Source organism: Phymastichus coffea, unplaced genomic scaffold (genome assembly GCF_024137745.1).
Source record: "Phymastichus coffea isolate CEN01 unplaced genomic scaffold, Cenicafe_Pcof_1.1 PCOF00040, whole genome shotgun sequence".
NCBI classification, from domain to species: domain Eukaryota; kingdom Metazoa; phylum Arthropoda; class Insecta; order Hymenoptera; family Eulophidae; genus Phymastichus; species Phymastichus coffea.
Genome location: NW_026706851.1, coordinates 362,448 through 370,034, shown reverse-complemented (window position 1 = coordinate 370,034; position 7,587 = coordinate 362,448).

Below are 7,587 nucleotides of genomic sequence, written 5' to 3'. Positions count from 1 at the left end.
CTTTTTTAAGTATTTGTATAAAATACTTTTAGGAGTTCCAAAAAAGTATTTTCTTATACAGATCTTTAACCACTTATATACGGATACCTTTAAACAATATTAAATTAAAACAGTATGAAAACCAGGTGAAACTTGATCGAACGAATAATCGAAATAAGTATTAGCTGTATTAATCGAAAAACTTTGATTTTTTATGAGTGCCTATGTACTCAAAAAAATACGATCTTATGTTTTGTATAGTACCTGTATTGTCCAGCACATTATTACATGCAGCTTAAAACATATTTCATAGATATTTTTATCTAAATAATTTTTTTTCATTAAAACAAAGGCTCTTTTATAAAAACAAACTTTTGAATCGCCGTTGAAGCTGATCAATGTGACATTGAATAATTAAAGGGATGTATTAAAAAGTTGAAGTTTTATTGAAATTGAATAGTTACAAGGCATTAAGAATGCATGCATATATTTTATACAGAGGCTACTTAACAACTGACTCTAGAAATGCTCTTGTCGCTCCTCACTTTTGCTCAGCTTGCACTTCCGCGTGGAAAAAGTTGGCCTCTTGTACAAAAAACAATTCTAGCTCGAGTGGAATCGTTTTATTGCAAAAGAATTCTGCTTGTAATAAAAACATCTTCCTCTGGCAAAAAGATAATCTTATAAAAAGAATATTTTCTCTTGTTACCAAAAAATATTTTTTTCAAGTACGCGATTTTCTTCTTTTTATAATTTCTTTAGACATCCAGTCCCAACTAATAAAAACATGCTTATAAAAAAAAACGGACATGCTCTTTTTCTTTTCTAACTAAAAGATTCAAATGGCATCGAAAACACTTGACACTCTTTATACGCATTTTCTGACTTTCCTGTATTCTCTATCACATACAATGTACAGCAATACTCTAAAAACATACCAAGATATAATATTGAATTAAAAAATATATGTTAGTTATATATCTACTATTTTCAATAATTACATTCGAATTTTCGAATTCCTTTACACCGAAATTATAAATCGCTAAATTTTCGACTTTAAATTCATACGAGCTGGTTTCCGATTACAATGTGCATGTGAATCGAAACTGAAATCAAGATATAAAATACAATAATATATACTGAATCATAAAAGATCATGGAAAATTTCAAATTACAATTACATATTCAATTCTTTGCGTTTATTTTAAAAGCCCATAGATACTTGAAGAAGTATTCGAGATGATGAGATTCAAATGTCAACCGATACAAAGCATACGCAATATTTCCTATAATACACAGCATTTATATGAAAACCCAAATATCTTTACATGATTTCTTTGAATAACCAAAACCATGTGTTATGAATATACTCAAATCAAATGTTTGCATCACCGAGAAAATCCCTCCCATTCTTTTAAAATTTTTAAGTGATCGTTAGTAACGTCTTTCTTATTCATTTGTTCAAATAATCAATCTTCATTTCCTATCCTTTCCTAAGAATTGATTTGTATGAAAATGAAAATTCATTTTGTCGATTGGCGCTATTAGAGAGACTTGGTTTGATTGATAAAGCCGTACACCAATGCCACGCTTGACTTGGCTATACCCTTTAATAATAATTTGATTACACCAACAAATTAAGAAATCTTCCTACCAAAATTTATCATTAGTAATTTTCCCGCGTGAACCAACTAGGTTGTTAGATAATTAATACATGTTTGCTAATGTAGTTATTAACCCAATTGGGTTTTTGAATTAATTGTATCTTATGCTTATGGTCCAATATCGCAACGATAGCGATGCTGCGTAAGCGTTGGGGCATTAACGTTGGAGACCCGACGTGACAGACCTAATGCTCGAAAATTCCAAGGTGAAACAATGGAAACCTAACTCAATGCTCAAGTAATAACGCTAGAAATTCTACACTGCAAATGGGATGATGGAGGTCTCCAACGTACTGGTAAACCCGAACGTTCACTTTGATCACCAGACTTGAAATTGTCACGTCCTAGCTTATACAGCGTCAGAACCAACCTCCAGCAAGGTAATTCCAATGATTCAGTTGCACTTGCAGAGATATATTTTCTCTTGCGCGCAAGTGTTTTTTAAGCGTTTGAACAACTTAAGATATACGAGTGCTCCAATGTTAAGCTCACTCTTTTTTTCCATAAAGAAAGTTTGAGCCCACGTTATTAACGGTCTGTCTGTTACGTTCTTAGCAAGTATAAGATAATGCAGTTTTTGCTCTAATACGTTAGAAATTAAATGGATCATTTTTATTTTTATTTGAAATTCGTTAATCGGTACTGTATTAACCGCTTCAAATATTTAATGCTTATAATTGTATAGAAAAGAAATCGTACTCACAAGTAGGTGGACAAAGAGGTACAACAACAATCTCTTACTTTCTTTTTTAGTTTATATATGAGTAATTAATCAATTTTTCTGTCTCTCTGTAAAATTAAAATAGCGGCGAGGCAAGGAACAAGCGAAACGCGAAACAAGCTCACAATTATGAGGCTTTAACTTTGTATAAAGAAATTTTGAAAGCGTCATCTGCATACGCGTGGACACACACACACACGCACACACAAACACACACACGTACACACATATGAAGTATGTATTTGTATATATACATATACATAGAATGCGAGTAAATTTGCTCCGTGGCTTTTGATCTCGTCAGTGTTGACTTATATAACCATAGCAGCAACTCTTTCGCCGCAGCTTGTTTCGTTTACTATGACGAGCGAAGAGAAATGCGTGCCACGAGGGTAGCGCTGCGAGTGTCCTCCTCACTAAGGTGTATACCTACATAACGTTAAAGCAGAATTTCTGCTTCGGAGAGTACGTAGCCCAGCTCTTTCTCGCATTATTTCTTAGTTTTTTATTTCCTTTATCTTTTTCAACTGGTTGTCTCTGGCCAACGCCTAGCGCGCCGTATCCTCTTTTCAGCTCTTATTTGCCCGAGCCTTTTATGGGCGCGCAGATGGTTTTTCAAGTATTTTTCATTAAATCTAAAGGAAGATTAAGGCATCTCGCGAGCGCGCTTTTTAGCGGTCGACCGAGCCGCGCGCGCCGACCTTAATGTATTATGCGTACTTTTCAGTTTCTTTGCGGGAACGCGTATAACGTAATAGGACGCATCTAGTGCAGAGATGCCCTTTGACGAGTCGGCAGCCAACTCTAAACTAATGAATACGTCTGATATCGTTTTTAGTGGTTTGTTTGCAAATTACTTGTCTACAAAGCTTACTACAAGCCCCAATTTTTTCAGTTCCTCTCTACTAATGAGTTCTTGCTATCCCTCCTTTGATTTTAAACAATTACAATAAATAAATACCAAGCCTATAGATGCATGTCCAACGTTATTCATCTTTGCAGATTTTGTAATGATATTCTGAAAGTCTTTGCTACTGCTTTCGATGTAAATTTTTCAAAGACAATTATAAAACAATGACTTTAAAAGCGATATTGATCATCGACTGCGTGCAACGAATCGGAGAATAACTCATATGAACATAACATTTATATTTTAGACGTACAACACAAAGTAGTTCAAATCCCCACGCAAACGTTTGATTCATTTGATAACATTTATCAAAATAAGAAGTTTCGCAATTATTTGGATTTAAATTGATGTCCACAATTGCATTCAAAACAAAAACGGTTATAATTCTTAATTACGGAAGTTAGAAGTGAACATTTTTCTCCGCATCGCAATGTGTGAAACATTAATGAAAAATTCATAAGTCAAGTAAATACGGCGTGTATTTCCAAATATCAAAAAAATGATGTTTTGTCTTTTTTTATCTTGGTTATAAAACTTGGTCGTAAAGTGTACTGAAGCTCTGCTCATTAAATTAATACATTTTAAAAAGCAATAAATTTGCAAACAGTCTACTATAAAATTAACTTGTTACAAAATTAACTATTTGTCTATAATAAAAATAAAATAGATAACTAAAACTTTAATATTTTAGGTCCTTCTAAAGGTTTTCGTGGCTTCTCTAAATATTAGAAATTGGATCTAAAACTTCACAAAATATAAGTTAAATTAGAGGTAATGAATCCAATGATTGTTAAGTTGTTTGAAGTGAAAAATAAAGAGGGGTAATCATTCTGCATATTCTATCAAGAATTTAAAATCCAATTCTCTAGGCATCTATGGATGATTCATCATGATAAATCTATTGTAGATAGTTTTTTAAATACTGATAATAGGTTGAAAAATTCTGTAAAAGATTTTATAGGTAATAAAGAATAGCAAATTATGAGCGACTGATAGGTATAATTATGATACTAGGTAAAGATACTGTGAATCTAATCCCTAAAATTCAGTGCTACAATAGTCAGGTTTTTTTTTTTCAAAAAGTATTTCATGGTACTACCAAATTTATTGTAAAATATTTACAACGATAAACATTCGGAATTCACTTTGAATTATAATTGCATTTATTGAATAACAATCAACTGCAACTATAACTATACTACTTGGTAGTATGACATGAGAAGTGAAATTTAATGGAAATATTTGAAAAACGTATTTTAAATAAACGAGTTTTCGTAATTTATAACTATTTTTGTTTTCTTATAAATTTAGTATTTTAATATCATAAATAATATATATACTCGTACAATGGAGAAAATGAAATCAATATCAGGCCTGCATTATATGGAAGCCGATCTAGTATCAGTTTAGAATTGTTGTAGTATATTTTAACTTATTGTACGTAATTGTCTGATAAAGAGAAATAATATCTGATTGTTTCATATAATGAACTTGTTAATAATACATGAACATTTATGTGTGTGTGTGTGTGCGCGCGCGCGCGCGTGTGTGTGTACGTGTGTGTATGACTGAGAGTAAAGGTGGCTTTTATCTTAGAAATGCGAAATGCGATTTATTTGCAAATCCGATAAAAATATTAAAATAATTGAAGCAGAAAGGCGATTACACAATTCAATTTCAAGAACACTTAATTAGCAACAATTTAAAATAAGTTAAAGTTAAAGCACTTAATCATTAAAGATAAAGAAAATGAATTAAAATATATAAATTATTTAAACTTAAAAAAAAATGCACTCATACTTTAGTGAATGCCACTAGCCTTTTCTATCTAAGCTAATCAAGACTAACACAACGTCGCGCAAGGTGAGTTGCTGAAAAAATTCCTTCTGTGGGTTTTCTTTCATTCTGACCCCAAAAGCCGTAGGCGGTGCCTTTTCTTGATCTCTCACCAATGACTAATTTCAATCCGCTGCACCACTCCTTGCTCTAATAAGTAATTGGTTAAGATAGTGCCGTTTTATGGCTCGATTGATTAGCTTCGATCGTGACTGATTAGCTTAGATTGTACCAATTTGTGGCTCATAACAACTTGCAAAGATCATACCAATACTTGGCTCATATCAATGCAACAGATTAATGGAATCCATTGTCGATAATCAGCTTCGGAAGTTAAGGTTCCGACTAGTTTAGACTGGATAATTAGTTATAACAGTGCATTTTTGAAATCAAGTTTCAGCGATGTAAATGTAATTTTGCTATATATATAAACATGTTAAAATGTAAGATGTTTCCTATTAAAAGAAATTTATTATGAATTGTAACTATTTTATGCGTTGGTGCCTCAAAAGCATAATATATTGCTAAATAGAGCATATTATATTGTTAACATATGGGATATTGTGTTCGTGGTAATACATATCATTGTATAATTAAGGGTAAGCTTATAATGAAACAAAAATTTTACTTACAAGGCGGTTGTTTGGATACTATTCCTTTGAAACATTTTTATTATTCATGTTTTTCGAATTTATAAATGATGCATACGACCGAAATGATATTTGCTAACACTAGTAATTATTATTTAGCTATGTGAAAAAAATAAAGACGATGATTGACCTTCAGATGGCCTTAGGGTATCAAATGGCCACGACATATGATACCTTATCCTGACGTAGAAGATTCCGAATCCGTGATAAAAAATGAGGGTTATCAGTTAAAAAACAAAGTTGACCTAAAAATGATCTTGAAAGTGATTGCTACGGTCAATATGCCACTCGGCATCGGAAAGCTTGTTTTTTTTTATAAATTTTACATATTTAAAAAAATTTGTTAGAAAAATGGGCAGGGGTTAATGTTCAGAAAGAATGCCTCATATGTATATGTATATATATATACATATATACACTGCCCGTCAATCACTTTTGCCATGCTTACCTCAAAATTAGGCAAACTTGAAAGTTTTGTATCTCGGTCGGAAATCATCGTATCACAAAAAACCGCAGGGCATTTTAAAGGTAATTGCAAAAGCTTCCATTTAAGACGTGCAGGGACTTAAAAATGAAAATATGTGTTTTTAACAGTAAAAAAACTGATTAAAAAAATTTCAATTTTTTTAACCTCGACTTAAATCAATGCCAATTTAGAACCAGGCGGTGGAGGGCAAATCGACCAGAGGGGTTCGGAGGGTAATGTCTTTCCCTTTAAAATTAGCCCCCGCGGGATTCTATCCGATGTTTTTTAACCGAGTTACGGCGTTTTTTGTAAAAAAATAACCTTTTTTTTCAATCCTCAATTACTTCGACTTGCGTACGTTTTGGAAAAAAATGCCAAGGAGAAAAAAGTTTCATTTTGTGCCCAAGAATACGAAAATAAAGTCAAAATAAAGAAATTGAGAAAAAATTTTTTTCGGTTTTTTAGCGCATTAAAAAAATAAAGGAATTTAACTTTTTTTTTTCGCCTCGTTTTAAAATGTCTAGGGATGTAGTAAATCACAAAAAAACTAAAACTAAGCGTAAAAAAAATTAAATTCCTTTATTTTTTTAATGCGCTAAAAAACCGAAAAAAAATTTTTTCTCTATTTCTTTATTTTGACTTTATTTTCGTATTCTTAGGCACAAAATGAAACTTTTTTCTCCTTGGCATTTTTTTCCAAAACGTACGCAAGTCGAAGTAATTGAGGATTGAAAAAAAAGGTTATTTTTTTACAAAAAACGCCGTAACTCGGTTAAAAAACATCGGATAGAACCCCGCGGGGGCTAATTTTAAAGGGAAAGACATTACCCTCCGAACCCGTCTGGTCGATTTGCTCTCCACCGCCTGGTTCTAAATTGGCATTGATTTAAGTCGAGGTTAAAAAAATTGAAATTTTTTTAATCAGTTTTTTTACTGTTAAAAACACATATTTTCATTTTTAAGTCTCTGCACGTCTTAAATGGAAGCTTTTGCAATTACCTTTAAAATGCCCTGCGGTTTTTTGTGATACGATGATTTCCGACCGAGATACAAAACTTTCAAGTTTGCCTAATTTTGAGGTAAGCATGGCAAAAGTGATTGACGGGCAGTGTATATATATATATATCTACTTTGGACTTTGCTTTGATCGCTCAGTAGGTCCTTCTTCCAGATATGACAAAGTAAGAGAGCAAGAGTGCATCAGCAGAGAGAGCATAATGTGAAAACTCCCACTACACACACACACTCTCTCTCTCTCTCTCTCTCTCTACAATTCCTCATCAGCTATTACTAGCCAAACTTCGAGCTCTCAATTTCTCTGATCGCACGCTAAGCTGGTTTTTTTCATACCTAGCCGACCG